This window comes from Branchiostoma belcheri, unplaced genomic scaffold, assembly GCF_001625305.1.
Source record: "Branchiostoma belcheri isolate BF01 breed outbred unplaced genomic scaffold, Haploidv18h27 scaffold28, whole genome shotgun sequence".
Lineage (NCBI taxonomy): Eukaryota > Metazoa > Chordata > Leptocardii > Amphioxiformes > Branchiostomatidae > Branchiostoma > Branchiostoma belcheri.
Window position 1 is genome coordinate 2,959,430 of NW_017803887.1, and position 17,826 is coordinate 2,977,255.

Here is a 17,826-nt window from a genome sequence, read left to right on the forward strand (position 1 = left end):
AGAGGATGTCATCCATATAATCAAATCAACATGGCCTTAGTCAAGGCACGAGCCGCACCTTTGCGTACAGTGCTCTCTGGGAGCCTATGAATAGACATCATCACCATTAGGACCGTCTACACTTCTACCCGTAGAGAATACACCACACAATAGAGAGACACGTTTATGCGGGTACTAGCTAAGGGTGCTTTGAATAAATTACGAGTCCCGAAAAGTGGGCACCGACGAATTCAAGTTCGTTTCAGCAATATAGGAATAATTTCATAATTCTAAAAATAAATTTGCAATTTGCTGTTGCATCCTGTAGGAGACAGTCAGTTGAAAGAAACATATGCATCTTGAGTTTCAAAACCATATCCAGTTGCTTGAGTAACTGCTTTTTGGCGTATCTTATTACCTGGATGTCTAACCTTCATCGACACATCTTGAGTTTAATTGAGAGTTCCTGCTACGTATTGTAAGCAAGCAGGAGGGTACCTTATCATAATATTCTAGTTTTGAAGCAGTATTAAAGTTAAATGCCTCTTCTCTTTTAGGCACCAAGACACTGCTTTCAAAAAAGTGCACCGTTCTGGAGGGAGCGACAGAAGAAACCATACCGTGCACTGTGAAGCTGGAGACTTCATACAATAAAGACCATGAAAATAAGGACAGTTTCAACTCCTGCAGCCATGTTGAAAATCGGATGGATTCTAGGGCTGATTTCCATCGCAGCTACGCAAACAACCGGTAGGCTATGTATATGTATATTTATATATAGCATTGGTACATAGCACTCATGATATTTCATGGATGTGGTTATAGCATACTTCTATGTATTCAGTTATATCGGGCTGAATATTTGTAGTGTCCTACGTACCCTACATAATCAGTGCTTGCAAAACGTTTAGGGAATCTTTCGAATTTTTTTTTCTGCAGAACGTACACACACAGAGATCCAGACAAACCACAAAACCATACCGTATACAATAAAATGTATTGGTTTACTTCTTTTTAAACACATAGTTGAACCTGCATCTACTTGCTAGGGAATATATGAAGGTCTCACTGCATGCATATTGAAGCATAAAATGCATAATGGTCGCTGCCAGGCATGCTACAACTTATAGCACACTGGTGCAATAAAATAAGAAGACAGGCATGAAATACTACATTTTTAATAACTAACCTACGCCATGTGTTGGACAAAAAAATGCCATTCAAGCAAAGCAAGCTCTAGCAGCCAGGAATGATAGCTATGAGTTTGGAAGATCCCAGCAACTGCCTTCCGCCCAACACATACCTAAACAGAGGATTGACCAATGGCAATGGCAGGAGATACGGTATTTCTCCTGGGTTGGGTTTGTCCATTTGTCTACTTTGCTAGACCGTCTACGTTAATGACATTAACTGTATACCATATCTCTCCGATGAATTTGTCTTGCCATCGTTTGCTGGCATATGCATGCTATCATGAACAGATGGATGACCTATAAGGAACAGTATCAGAGAGTGTGAGGTTTCAGAATATACCCGTCAGTCATCGTTGGAAGTTATAGTTTCTTCGAGCAATGCTGTCATCAACATATTTGTCACTCATCCTGTACTGAACTTCAAGTACATTTTTTCAGTCCTGTTGCTATTTCAATTAGAGAAATATGATATAAGATTAGCACCCGTGTAGCCGTCTTTCCTGTATTGTAAATTATTGTTCATGCAGATTCCATTGAGGGCATTTACCAATGATGAATAATATATGACTAGGATCATGAACTAGACATTGATCATGTAGCATTGTATGTACGTCGCTCTCTAACAACTGGACTGCTATCTAACAACTAACTTAAACTGCTATCATCACTATTTTTTCTGTTATTAAGATCGATTCTACACTCAGTACGCTTGAGCTCTGAACGCAGCATCCCACTGTCACGCCTCTTTTCTTTCCAGACCGTACGACAACCGACGTACCCACCAGCAGAAACACAAGAACAACAGTTCATTCTTCCACACATAAACAAACCACCACAGTACCTCTAACTACACACTTACACACTACCGCGTCTCCTACTACTGGTTCGTTCACGACAGCTCCTTCCACGACTGCTACATCTGCAGTAACTACTGAACCTTACACTACCGCGCCTGGTAGTACAAAACCTATCACAACAGAACCTCCCACTTCTAAACATCATACAACACAGGGTATCACCACAGACCCTCCTACTACCATAGCTGCCACAACAAAACCAAAAACTACCGCTCCTCCTACAACCAAGCCTGTAACAACAGAGCCACCAACCACTGTTCCCCCTACAACCAAGCCTGTAACAACAGAACCACCAACCACTGATCCCCCTACAACCAAGCCTGTAACAACAGAACCACCAACTACAGTTCCCCCAACAACTAAGCCTGTAACAACAGAACCACCAACCACTGTTCCCCCTACAACCAAACCTGTAACAACAGAACCACCAACCACTGTTCCCTCTACAACCAAGCCTGTAACAACAGAACCACCAACCACTGTTCCCTCTACAACCAAGCCTGTAACAACAGAACCACCAACCACTGATCCCCCTACAACCAAGCCTGTAACAACAGAACCACCAACTACTGCACCCCCTACTACTAAGCCTGTAACAACCGAACCACCAACCACTGTTCCCCCTACAACCAAGCCTGTAACAACAGAACCACCAACCACTGTTCCCCCTACAACCAAACCTGTAACAACAGAACCACCAACCACTGTTCCCCCTACAACCAAGCCTGTAACAACAGAACCACCAACCACTGTTCCCCCTACAACCAAACCTGTAACAACAGAACCACCAACCACTGCATCCCCTACTACAAAGCCTGTAACAACAGAACTACCAACCACAGTTCCCCCTACTACAGTAGTTATTACAACAGAACCTCCTACAACGGATACACCTACAACAAAGGCTTTCACAACACAACCTTACTCTACACCAGATGCAACGACTAAGGGATGGACGACGATAGCAAAGATGTCCCCAACTTCGAAACCTGTAACAACTGTAACGCCTTCCACTGCAGCTTCAACAACTGAATCCCCTACCACGGCAGCCATCTCAACTACTCAGGCTCCTACCACAAAGTCTCCAACAACGGAACCCGTAACAACGTTACCGCCGTCAACTGTTGCTGAAACAACGCCCCATTTCACCACCGCTTCCCCTACCACAAAACCTGTAACCACTGAGAATCCCACAACCGAACCCCCCACTACTCTACATCGTAGTACAGAACCCCCAACCACTGTACCCTCATCTACAGAACCCCCAACTACAAAACTTCCCACTACAGAACCACCTACTACAAAGCCTCCCATCACTGTGCCCCCTACTACAGAACGTCCCACAACCGAACCGCCCACTACAGAACCTCCCACCACGGTGCCCCCTACTACAGAACGTCCCACAACCGAACCACCCACTACAGAATCTCCCACTACAGAACCTCCCACTACTGTGCCCCCTACTACAGAACGTCCCACAACCGAACCGCCCACTACAGAACCTCCCACCACTGTGCCCCCTACTACAGAACGTCCCACAACCGAACCGCCCACTACAGAACCTCCCACTACAGAACCTCCCACCACTGTGCCCCCTACTACAGAACGTCCCACAACCGAACCACCCACTACAGAATCTCCCACTACAGAACCTCCCACCACTGTGCCCCCTACTACAGAACGTCCCACAACCGAACCGCCTACTACAGAACCTCCCACCACTGTGCCCCCTACTACAGAACGCCCCACAACCGACACTCCCACAACTGCATTCCTCACTACAGAACCTCCCACTACTGTACCGCCTTCGACAGAACCTCCAACAACAAACCTTCCCACTACTGAACCGCCTACTACAAAGCCTTCCACCACTATACCCCCTACTACAGAACGCCCCACAACCGAACCGCCTACTACAGAATCTCCCACTACTGCACCACGTACTACAACGGCTAAACCCCCTACTACCGAATCTATCACTACACCACCACCCACAACAGGAGTCCCCAGTACTGCATACAATACCACCACAACCCTATCCACCACAGACCCTGTAACCACAGAACCACCTACCACTGAACCTTCCACCACTTACCCTCCTACAACAGAGCCAGCTACAACACAGCCTGCAACGACTGTGCCCCCTTCAACTGCTGCTCCTACTACAAGTGAGGCCCCTACTACTAAAGCTCCCACAACTGAGGCCCCTACTACTAAGGCCACTACTACTGAAGCTCCTACAACTGAGGCCCCTACTACAGAAGCTCCTACTACTGAGGCCCCTACCACTGAGGCCCCTACTACTGAAGCTCCTACTACTGAGGCCCCTACTACTGAAGCTCCCACAACTGAGGCCCCTACTACTGAGGCTCCTACAACTAAAGCTCCTACTACTGAGGCTCCTACTACTGAGGCTCCTACTACTGAAGCTCCTACTACTGAGGCCCCTACTACTGAGGCCCCTACTACTGAGGCGCCTACAACTGAAGCTCCTACTACTGAGGCTCCTACAACTGAGGCTCCTACTACTGAGGCCCCTACAACTGAGGCTCCTACTACTGAGGCCCCTACTACTGAGGCTCCTACTACTGAGGCCCCTACAACTGAGGCCCCTACAACTGAGGCCCCTACTACTGAGGCCCCTACTACTGAAGCTCCTACTACTGAGGCCCCTACAACTGAGGCCCCTACTACTGAGGCCCCTACTACTGAGGCCCCTACTACTGAGGCCCCTACTACTGAAGCTCCTACAACTGAGGCCCCTACAACTGAAGCTCCTACAACTGAAGCCCCTACTACTGAGGCCCCTACAACTGAGGCTCCTACAACTGAGGCCCCTACAACTGATGCCCCTACAACTGAGGCCCCTACAACTGAGGCCCCTACTACTGAGGCCCCTACAACTGAGGCTCCTACTACTGAGGCCCCTACAACTGAGGCCCCTACTACTGAGGTTCCTACAACTGAGGCCCCTACAACTGAGGCTCCTACTACTGAGGCCCCTACTACTGAGGCCCCTTCTACTGAGGCCCATACTACTGAAGCTCCTACAACTGAGGCTCCTACTACTGAAGCTCCTACTACTGAGGCCCCTACAACTGAGGCTCCTACTACTGAGGCCCCTACTACTGAGGCCCCTACTACTGAGGCCCCTACTACCGAGGCTCCTACTACTGAGGCCCCTACTACTGAAGCTCCTACAACTGAGGCCCCTACTACTGAGGCCCCTACTACTGAGGCTCCTACTACTGAGGCTCCTACTACTGAGGCTCCTACTACTGAGGCCCCTACTACTGAAGCTCCTACTACTGAAGCCCCGACTACTGAAGCTCCAACTACTGCCAGTCCTACTACTGAGGCTCCTACTACTGAATTGCCAACTACCAAACCTGAAACAACCGTACCACCCTCCACTGCTGCTCAAACTACTGAATCTCCCTCTACAGTCGGAGCAAGCACTGAGGCTCCAACGACGGAGTCACCCACGACAAGTAGTCCAACTACCCAGCCATCAACTACAGAGTCTCCCACTACAGAGGCACCTACCACGGAATCTCCTACAACTGAGGCCCCTACTACTGAGGCTCCTACAACTGAAGCGCCTACAACCGAGGCCCCCACTACTGAGGCCCCTACAACTGAAGCTCCTACAACTGAGACCCCTACTACTGAGGCCCCTACAACTGAGGCCCCTACTACGGAAGCTCCTACAACGGAAGCTCCTACAACTGAGGCCTCTACTACTGAAGCTCCTACAACTGAGGCCCCTACTACTGAAGCTCCTACAACTGAAGCTCCTACAACTGAGGCTCCTACTACTGAAGCTCCTACAACTGAAGCTCCTACAACTGAGGCCCCTACAACTGAAGCTCCTACAACTGAGGCCCCTACAACTGAAGCTCCTACAACTGAAGCCCCTACAACTGAGGCCCCTACAACTGAGGCTCCTACTACTGAGGCCCCTACTACTGAGGCTCCTACTACTGAAGCTCCTACTACTGAGGCCCCTACAACTGAAGCTCCTACAACCGAGGCCCCTACTACTGAGGCCCCTACAACTGAAGCTCCTACAACCGAGGCCCCTACTACTGAAGCCCCTACTACCGAGGCTCCTACTACTGAGGCTCCTACTACCGAAGCTCCTACGACTGAAGCCCCTACAACTACTGCGACTACAACCACACAGGCAACAACTGTGACATCTACATCCGCGGCGCAGACTACGGCCCGGACTACAGCCACGACGCCACTACCGTCAACCATTAGCTCAACAGGTATCAGTCATTATTTCTATGGGTTACTTTTATGCCATTTCCACAGTGAACAATGCGATTTAATCTGCAGAATGGATTGGCAATAGCTAAATAAGATTTTTCAACATTGAAGTGTATTCGGCCACAATATCGTTGTGTTTATGACTGAGCAAATGACAGACTTTATTGTAGCAACTTCGTTGGGTATTAGGGTTAGTTGTTGTAAAGAAATATTTTCTGGCATACACTAACTCGTGTTGAATTATCTTTTGTAACAGTGCTGTCTACCACACTGACGACTTTGGCTTCAACAACAGGAAGATCTCGAGTGCCCGTCTTTGGTAATTAACTTTTTCGTCAAAAGCAATTCTTGTCAGAGTATCTTTAATACATCCGATGCCCAGTTATGATACATGCATTTCATGTAATATAATTATCTAGATATAGGTCAACACTAATCTCCAAGCAGATCCTAGGGTGACAAAAGACAGTATCAAATTGGCCAAACAGTATCCATTCGCCAGAGAGAGTCCATACGCCTTGGGTGGCTTATGGCCCCTCTCTGATCTGGCGAATGGATACTGCCTGGCCACCCTAGGATCTGCTTGGAGATTAGGTCAACACAAGCTAAGCAAAAGTGGAAAATTTGGATACGTTACTTTTTAGTAGAAATCTGAAAAACTTTCTCAGCATAACCCTGGAAAACAAACGTTACTCGTAGATTTGTTGCATTGCGTATCAAGCACCCTTCTTGTGGATCTGTAACCTCTTGTATGAGCTTGAATCATACCATTTCAACACCATTTCCCAAACACATTCCATTAAAAGATACATGAATGAATAAGATGATATGACCACGTTACCTTTCTGACAAATTCTTTTCCATAGTTTCTGACCTGGTGAAGTCCAAAATCAAGATTACGAACAAGGTCTTCAAGTCAGAATATGCTGACAAGGAGTCAGAAGAGTATAAGAACATCACCCGGGATATGAACATCGTGGTATGTGTGTATCTATTTTGGGTTGTATGAAATGTGCTATAATGTATTGTACCTCAATATTACAGAGCACCGTGTACAGATACACTAAGGCCACACCGACTTAATTTTATGGATGACATCCTCTGAAGACCCCCAAACTAGTGCGCGCGGGCGAAAAAAAAAGAAAAATCCGGCCAAAAATAAAAATGCTACTAAATCACAGTAATACAAAGCCGGTATTGTGAATTTGGCGTATTACATAGCGACGTATATGACAGGCCGGCACATGCTGGCTTTTTATGGAATTTATGAATCGACACTGTACGTATGTACTGAGTACTTGAGTCGTGGAGCTTCGGTAGCCTGGGTGCGGTCCTCCAGAGTTACCACCGACTTCCAGACCGACTTCTGACCTCGGAAGACGTGATCTTTTTTTTTTTTTAGAGATCAGGCGAAAATCAATGCGCGCGCGGATGTCATCCATAAAATTAAGTCTGTGTGGCCTAATATAGTAGTAAGGTATAACACTAAGGTATAACTAAAATTTACGGTTTCTATGTACATGAGCAGGTAGTGTGGATGTATGTATGTAAAATATATTGTATGTAATATATGTATCATGGTGGTATGAAATCACACTAGTAAAGGCTGTATGTATGTACGTAAAATACATGCATATTGTATGCAATATATGCCTCATATGTCTCGCGAGTGTGCAAGTAAAAAAATGTTAGCCAAAAAAAAAGTTGCTTTCATTTTGAAATGTACGTGATCATGAAGGTTAAACCAATGACACAGAGTATGGTATGGCGAATAATCTACTCTTCAAATTCATTTCTTTACATTTTCGTCTTTTTCGTTTGATTTTGGCATTCTATGACATTGGTATCGTTTTACATATTTTTTTTTTGCAACTTACGGTATATATTTGTACGATTTACAGTATGGTTGAAAACTTTTACTTTTTCTTTGGAAACGGCCGAAAATTCATGCACGTGCGGATGTCATCCATATAATCAAATCAACATCCTAATCAAGCATAAAACCTTGCACCTACATGTATGTGGTCAATATTTTTTTATGTCCACTTCTCTCTTTGTAGTTGACCGAACTTCATCAGAGAGCGTTGGGCTCCCGATTTAAGAGTGTGGAGATCCGTGGGCTCATTAACGGCAGCGTGATCGTAGACTACGTCGTGCACGTTGTACTGGATAACGGAGTGACACCAGAGGAAGTCAAGGAGACCCTTACCGAAGAACTGCAGGACATCGGCCAAACTAGCGGGGGCTTTAACTTTGATACTTCTTCCATCACTGTTGAAGGTTAGAAATATTTTATCCACAGCTAACACTCGTGGATATTATAAGATCCATCACCAGTGCACGTTTGAATTTATCCAGGAGTGAAGTATAGGCTTGGCTTTGTTAACTGAAGTTCTTTATGCCCACAGGTGTATTGTGGTATCAAACCAGAAAAAGATGTAAAAAAAAAGATGATTTCATATGTTGTTTTTTCATCTTTTCATCACTCAGTTCTTCAATTATTCATTCTTAGTATTGCCCAGCAATCGTAATATAAGAACATCAAACAACAACTTTCCTTAATTACTTTCTTATAAAGCGTCATGCGGGTAGAAAAAGCCGATGCTTCACCTCAGCATGCTGTAATAACTGACGAGGACGACGATGAGCTATTCTAAAACGTTTAAGGCAGTGTACTCTGGTAGTGTACATTTGTGATAATATCTTTAGTAGTGGCGGTAGGGGCTTAAGCATCACTGGTTCATTTTTCCCAACGACTGTCTCCTCGACAGACCTTGATGAGTGCTCGTCGTCTGACCTGAACGACTGCGGCGATCAGTCCACGTGCACCAACACGGAGGGATCGTACTTCTGTACCTGTCGGGAGGGTTACCGCTTCGTCTTCGTACCTGGGAAGAAGGACGGGAGTGTGTGTGGTGAGTACATGTCTCTGTGAGATTCACAGGTCTACTGTGTACTACATGTAGTAGAAGTAACCGTGCTGTAGTAATAGCTGTAGTAATAGTAGTAGCAGCAGTAGTAGTAGCAGCATCATGACAACTAGTAGTAGCAGAAGAAGTGGTAGTAGTAGTAGCAGTAGTAGTAGTAGTAGTAGTAGTAGTAGTAGTAGCAGTAATAGCAGCAGCAGCAGAAGTAGTAGCAGTAGTAGTAGTAGTAGTAGTAGCATCATGACAACTAGTGGTACCAGAAGAAGGGGTAGTGGTGGTAGTAGTAGCAGAAGTAGTAGTAGTAGTAGCAGTAATAGCAGCAGCAGCAGAAGTAGTAGTACCAGTAGTAGTAGTAGTAGTAGTAGCATCATGACAACTTTCAGTTTACTGATTAAATGCCGCGTATTTCATTGTGAAAGATATAGCCACATTTCGTGGTTACTCAGTGACGTCAAAATACGTATACTGTCGATTAATAAACCTGCAAACCTTACTGAATCTCATTGTATAAAATGTCGCCAATATACCATGATCCTGCTTTCATACAAATAAAAAGTACGTGTGCACGTGCGTGTGAGTGAAAGAATGAGTGAGTGAATGAGATTATGAAGAGTCGTAGCAACGTACAACGTAACTGCATACTTCAAGAGCAATTCAAAACGGCACGACTTTTCAAGGCCATCGTGTGCTCTAAGGCTCTCTCTCACGCCCAAACCCACTTCTAGGGACAGGGCTTTGCCCTATACATCCGATGCACTCAAATGAAAACACGCGGAGCCATCAAATTTGGACAATAATAAAAATCGATTCACAAAGCACGGACATTCGACAGACAAAGACGCTTTGTCACAAGCGATTATCGATGAAATAAAAATGTATGGACAGTGATAAAGGTGCTTCCGTGTTACGCAATAACGAAGCAACAGAAACAATGCATCTGTACGAAACGACACACCCAGTCCCATTGGAGCCATGTTGAAGGTTGTTGTTTCACATCAATTCTGACATGACGATTATCGAAGAAAAGTATGAACTACGATAAAAGTGTTTCCTTGATACGCAATAGCGAAGCAACAGAAACAATGAATCTGTATCTAACTCCACACCCAGTCCCACTTGACCTGGGTGGAGCCATCCTGCAATTTGTTATTTCACATCAATTCTGACATGACGATAATCGAAGAAAAGTATGAACTATGATAAAAGTGTTTCCTTGTTACACAATAGCGAAGCATGGAGTTAACATACAGAAGGCCTTCTGTATTTTAACTCCATGAGCGAAGCAACAGAAACAATGAATGGATTTGTATCTAAAGACCCACCCAGTCCCACTGGAGCTGGGTGGAGCCAAGCTGCAGGTTTTTATTTCAAATCAATTCTGACATGACGATAATCGAAGAAAAGTATGAACAGTGATAAAAGTGTTTCCTTGCTACACAATAGCGAAGCATTGAGTTAAAATACAGAAGACCTTCTGTATTTTAACTCCATGAGCGAAGCAACAGAAACTATGAATGAATCTGTATCTAAAGACCCACCCAGTCCCATTGGAGCTGGGTGGAGCCATCCTGCATGTCGTTATTTCACATCAATTCTGACATGACGATAATCGAAGAAAAGTATGAACTATGATAAAAGTGTTTCCTTGCTACGCAATAGCGAAGCATGGAGTTAACATACAGAAGACCTTCTGTATTTTAACTCCATGAGCGAAGCAACAGAAACTATGAATGAATCTGTATCTCAAAACCCACCCAGTCCCATTGGAGCTGGATAGAGCCAAGCTGCAGATTGTTATTTTACATCAATTCTGACATGAGGGAACATCTCTATTCACCCTGCTCTGTCCTCGCGCCAGGACAACAATCGATACATCACTTCATTGTCTAGCCAATAGACAGGACTACACAATTCATCTTGACATCTTCCGGCCGAAAATCGATTTCTAATTAAGTGACTAGGCACGAAAGAGTACCTGAAAACAGTATCCAAAACAGCGGGGGTGTCCTTGGATACGTCAATGTATTTGGTTGTGGACGTGGTTGCGAGGGACAACGTGGTAACATACAGACATCATTGCGCTACTCTCTCTATTGTCAACTGTCGGCTATTCAAACGCCCCGTATACCTGGTTGAGGTACAGACACAATAGGTGTATACTGCGTGCAGGTTACGATATTCCTGCTAGATTTGCGAGCGAACTCTTCGGCCATATTTCAGTCGTCCAAGAGAAGATACCAGCTTTAGATTTTGCGGCTGCAAGACATTTTTAGATTTAGACAAGGAAAAGAAGGGCGATGTTCTTCTACAAGGCCATTTTGGTTGTCTTCGCGGCATACTTTTGCTCGGGGCAGCAAATAGCAGATGAGGCTACAAGGAAAAGTGTGATAGCAACCTTCGTTGGAACCTCCACACCTGAGGTGAGTTAACTACTTTAACGTTATTATACAAAAAGAAAACACATCAGGAAAGACATTGACGGTCCTGTTGTTTGTTGGGTCTACTATTTTCTATTATTTGTAATAACATAAACGTTAACAATTTCATGTTTAATGTATGATATTGTACTATAATTGTAGGTATTGGTATTTCATGTTAATATTGTTTAATATTGTAATCTGTTTTGTATTCAATATTGCAATCTGTATTTATATTGTAGTGTTTGGGAGGACAACTTGTAAAGGTGTCAATGCACCTGTTTTGTCCTCTCTTAGACACTCGTGGTAAATTCTAATAAACAAATAAACAATCAACTTTGCAGTTATTTGGATCCGTTATCTGGACCCATTTGAATGGCGACATTACATATGAGCTGTGCTTGATAATATTCTTAGAATTTCGTTTGAAATATTTCTTGTATCTAACTCGCAGCCACGGCTTCTTTTCAGATCGCTGCGAATTCAACTGCTTTGAAAGAAGTCATCGTAAACGAAACCAACAAACTGTGTCAACAAGATGCTTACAAAGCGAAGTGCTGCAAAGACATAAAGTACAAACAGTAAGTACGCTTAATATGTTTTTCTAAAATCGTCGTAATGTGTGATATGATTAATATATGGCAAGAAAATATGAATGCATAGACAGAAAATATCGCAATGATGCGTTTAACAGTTTATTCATAAAAAACAGCCTCGCAGCCTGTACAAAAACATGCTGAATAACACTGATTTTTTTATAGTTTTGGCAAATACAAGTTAACATTACAATACATATACAAACACGCGAACAAAAACATTACAAAAAGCCTCACATGGGCACTAAAGTAAAGACCAGAGAGTCCTAAGAGTCTTACTGCGAAGACTCGTTGTACAGGCATATTGCCTTGTGTAAGAAAGAGTCTATTGTTGTAAAATAAATTCTCTCATGAAAAATTACCACTCTGGAATCCCGCACGTAACCCTCAGTAGATCCTTAACAAAAGGGTAATTTAATTGAAAAGTCGTCTGCTTAACAACCGTGACGTTGGCATACGTGGTTGCCATAATAGAACCTTGATCGACACAATGGTACGGCTCAAATTCCACATCCCAAGTGCCAATCATAAGTGACACAGGTTTAACGTTGCGTGCGAATCGGCACGGTCCGATTCAAAGAATCATAGGATTTTTGCATCTGACCAACAGCACGTAATGTGGATCTCCTTTCTAAGCATCTAAAATACCACGGTGAAAAAACACTCTTGTATTGGGAAGATTAGACTGTAGTTGTGTACCAGTAGATGCCATACATTTGTATCTTCAACAATATTGTTGTGCAATAAAATTTATCTTGGCATATGCTGAGGTCATATTTCCAAACCGGGGCCCGGCCGGGCAGTCTAAGCTTATGGAACGAAGAGTATGATATAAAAGACAACAAAGCACACAAAATTAATAATGCGCGTATATTATTGATATAAATTGCTGATTTTTCGTTAATCGAAACAGCCCGGCTGGGCCCTGGTTTGAAATGTGACCTCAGCAATAGTTGAAAACTCTGAAAAATAACAAGTGAAAGAATAAAGAATAACAAGTGAAATATGAAATTCAGTCTTATTTGGTCATGTTTGAGAAGTGTTTAGCTAACAGAAGTTGAAGAGTGGCCCAATACAGATTTGTTTCTCATAAGCACCTTATCCATCTTGTCTTCGCATAGGCTTGGAAGTGGAGACATCATTGTCCCAGAAGCAAACCTTACAGCGGAGGACTACGTCCGGTTTCTGACTGTGAAAGGAGACTCCTTCGCTAACACAACCAGCAGCGTCAAGTGAGTATCTAATCCTAATATTGACAACGACTAAGAAAAATAAAGTGAATCTGAATGAGAAAGCTGTAGCTCCTTCGTACTTGATCACCGGTTTTGACAAAAATGTCAATGACAATGACACAATGTTTTTGCTTTGTTGTGGACACTTGAATGTTGATGTTTTCTACTCTCCAAGCAGAGTTTTTGGCTTTGGCTTATTTTTGGCGTGTTTTTAACGTTTTTATCGGGGTCTCTTTTTTGTACTGGTATATTTTTTACGCTAGCCTCCTGGCGGCAAATGGTAACTACAAGTACCTGGCATATGAATACTACCTGGCCAATTTGTTACTGTCTTTGAAGGGACCAAAAAATCTGCTTGGAGATTAACATTTTCCTAATATAACCACTTAGGAATCATGTAAATTCTCTAAAACTCTAAAGTCAACTCTCAAATATTCACTGATTGTTACACAGCTATATCTTTCTGAAACTAAGGGATTTAACAACTGATTTATACTTTTGTATTCATGTATAATATCTTAATAGCTAAACTTTGTTCTCTTGTTACCTGGACGATACCCATGTTTTGTGATGTAATTTTTATTTTTACGTCTAGTGGTGACGTGAATATAAGCATTTGCTTGAGTGCGTCACCAATATGTATTGTATTTTTGAATGTTGTAATAAAAACAAATCATGCAAAGGAGCTAAACTAACTAAAGAATGTGTATTTCTCCGTTCCAGGGTGACGCTTGCCATCGTTGTGCCACAAGAGGCTGATGAGAATGACCTGTGCCTCATCGACACCCCCATCACCCGTAAGAGGAGAAGTGCTACTGCAGAAGACTTCCTCTACAGGAGGAAAAGGCACAGCGCCACCACGCCTGCCCCTACTGCAGCACCGAACTATGTATACCTGGACCCTGACCTGGCCAAGCTACTGCTGAACTCCAACAGCTTCAGAGCCGCTATTAACGTAAGCATGTGCCCTAGCGGCTTGTTATGGTACTGCAGCGGTACTTCAAATTCCAGTTTTGCTATCTTGTGATCTGGACATGTAACGGTTAACGGTAACGACGCTCTCATGATAAATTCAAAATTTTAAAAGTTTCATTGGCTCTATACGAACAAAGAGAATGCTGAGCCACATAGCCATAGGAAAATTGCCATAACAATAGAATGTACAGTATTACCTAAACGCAAAGTTTTGTATATAAATGTAGGCAAACAGCTACTGCATGTGACAACATCATCCCTATTTATAGCTTTTAGGATATTCAGTTTCTGAAACAAATTCTCAGTCCTAACTCAAAGACATTGAAGGCATGAAAACTTAGGCTAATGGCATCCATAGCCAGTGCAGTTTTTAGGGCTTGGAAACCCGATTTTTCAGAGTCAATATTCTAGTCACTTATCTACATACTAAGTTGAAGCCACACTATCCCAATGTATATTGACCCTTATGGAGCAAAAAATAACTTCTGTCGGAAAATGGTTACAAGAAGGGCCTTTGCTGATTTTTAGGGTACCACCTATGAAATAAAGGACTCATCTTGGGTCTTGTTTCTGCAGTTTTAAATACCCAAAGTATGAAATGCTGATTGAAATGTGCTTAGGTGAAGCAGTGCGTGTCAATATCATAATGATTACCTTGCTCAGAATATTTCCAGATTAGCTGCTCGATTTAAAATCGCATTAGATGCCTTTTAGAATCGAGAATTAATGTTCAACCAGATACTAATAGACCAACTGTTCTCTTCCCACAGTCCCAGCTCGGTTTCATGACAGCCTCGGTCGTCAAGTCCGATGAGAAGAACTGTACCGCTGAGGACGACATCCAGCCGTGGGTCATCGCCCTCATCACCATCGCAGCCTTCCTCCTGCTGCTGCTGTTAGCGGCGACTATCATGATGTGTCACAATGGGTACGTTAGATCTATCTAGTATAACGTCCTCTAGTTTAATTCCGGACTTCCAGTTTAATTCCGGACTTCCAGTTTGATTCCGGACTTCTAGTTTGATTCTGGACTTCCAGTTTAATTCCGGACTAATTCTATATCTCAGCAACCTTACATCTAGATGGGCTAAAGCAAAAATAATGTAAGGAGTATATGTATACGTAGCAGCCATCGAGGACCGCTCGGCAATAAACTCAATTCAGAAGTCTGCAGAATTCCAGAGTTCTGCAGAGTTCTGCAGAATTCTCGCTCCAGATCCCAGAGTTCTGCACAGAATTCTGCAGAATTCTCGCTCCAGTTCCTAGAATTCGCAGAATTCTCACTACAGTTCCCAGAGTTCTGCAGAATTCTGCAGAATTCCCTCTCCAGTTCCTAGATTTCTGCAGAATTCTCGCTCCAGTTCCCAGAGATCTGTAGAATTCTGGCTGCGCATGCAGTTGCAGAATTCTGCATATTTTTGGGTTAATCCCCAAGGGGGTCCTCGATGGCTGCTACGTATAGAGATTTCTTACATTCTTTTTGCTTACACTTCACAATATTAGCTCATCTAACTGTAAGGTCCCTGAGATATGGAATTAGTCCGGAATTAAACTGGAAGTCTAGAATTAAACAGGCTGTAACGTTATATGAAAACTATTTACTGGTAAAACATTATTCTAAAACTACAATTCAATTCAAAGTTTATCATTTCTTAAAATTGGAGTCTTAATACGGCTAAGTGTCAACCTTGTGTAAGATCTATCCTGCCTACGTAAGAAAACTAATGGACGATTCCACTCGATTTTTTTACAGAGCAAAGAATCAACCCTACTCGAAAGAGTTGATGGGATCGTCCACAAGAGTGTCGCCAGGTGCCGCAGAAGCAGGGACGTCATACGGAACATACACCCGCATCGTCAAGACTCCGACATACACTCGCGTCATCACTCCCAAACTCGCCTTCACTTAGAAGTAGAAGCAGGGGGCTTTTCATTCATTAAAGCGATATTATATGAATTTTTTGCGCCAAAACTGTGAATATAGAAAAGAGAAATTTTCTCATCTAGATTGTCATTTTCAATTACCTTTTTTGAACATATTAGCGTCGCTTTTTGGCTTTTTTGGCGACATCGCGAGAAAAAGTTGTACCAAGCCCGCTGTATTTTAGGAGGCTCCTAAAAAGAATGTAAACAAACAGCGGTAAACAAACCGAAGAGTTGGCAGTTTTCCAACACATTTTTGCGACTCAGTGACATTGATCTTTTACTCCCCAAATGTCATTATAAGCCCAGGTAGGCTTATAGCGCAAGAAAATGTGTAAAACAACGATGTTTAAAATAGTGAAAATCTTACATTTAATATAATATCGCTTTAAGTCATGTCAATGTAGTGCCATTTAAACTGTATTCACATTCGGACGGAACGTCCAGGGTATGCTACAAACATCAACAAACTATCATATCTTGCAGAACTATACGAAGATCAGTTTGGCGCAAAACAAATGAGCCTACCTCACATGGCCAAATGGTGGACAACTTTGAAAGACATCGTGACCAATCCACGCTTACAAACTCAGGTATATTCTGTAGGTCCACCCGTCACTTGTCCAAGTAAAGTAGGATTTGTAGCGCTGGCCTTTTGAAAAAAAATAGTCTTACTACCCTACAACACTGGAATTGTCAGAAATAGTGAATGAATGCAGTCATCTATTGACTATATTGGATAATCTAATAAAAGTATATACTTTATTTTGAATGATTGGAAGCATCATTCTTGCTATTCCTATCACATGTAAGGCAAAAGTTTCTCCGTTGTTTTGCTGGTGCATGTACTAGAAAATGACAATGTGGTCACGTAAATAGAAGACAACTTTGGCAAAGTCGCTTTTGTATATGCTATAAGCTGGGAATACCATGATTGTGCTATAGTTTTGTATCATCGCATTGTTGGAAGTACGAACTGCTGCATATGAGCAAACTATATAAGGTGTAAAACACGGCTTTCCACTTAAGCATTGAATGTATAGATCAAGAGTTGTCATTGCTTATTTTTGTATCAATCGGACGAGGAAGAAAAGAGCTATATAAATGTATACACACTGTTAGCAGATTTCAATGTTAGCGAGCAAATGCCGATGTTGTCATCACTTGATGTTTGACGTCATTATTATAATAAAGAATGCATGAACATACAACCGTTTCTAGATAAGTGTCACGTGTTATGTTTTCCTTCTTCGTAATCGTATCCCATTCAAGGACCACTGTGTGTCACAGTTTGCAGTTTAAACATGTATAACTGATTTTACATGAATGAACTGTCATAGCGGCACATAATGTTGTCCTGTATCGAAGTGTACGTTTTTGCATCAACATGATCATGAATGGCTTTTTCATTCCAAGTCCACTTGACGTTTTAACATTTGTGTCCGCCCGATG

The 17,826-nt window shown here is 42.9% G+C and overlaps 1 pseudogene; it reads left to right on the top strand.

Moving 5' to 3' along the window:
* Positions 1-671: 671 nt before the first annotated feature.
* The window catches only part of LOC109472593, a 33,792-nt pseudogene continuing 16,637 nt past the window's right edge, over positions 672-17,826 (top strand).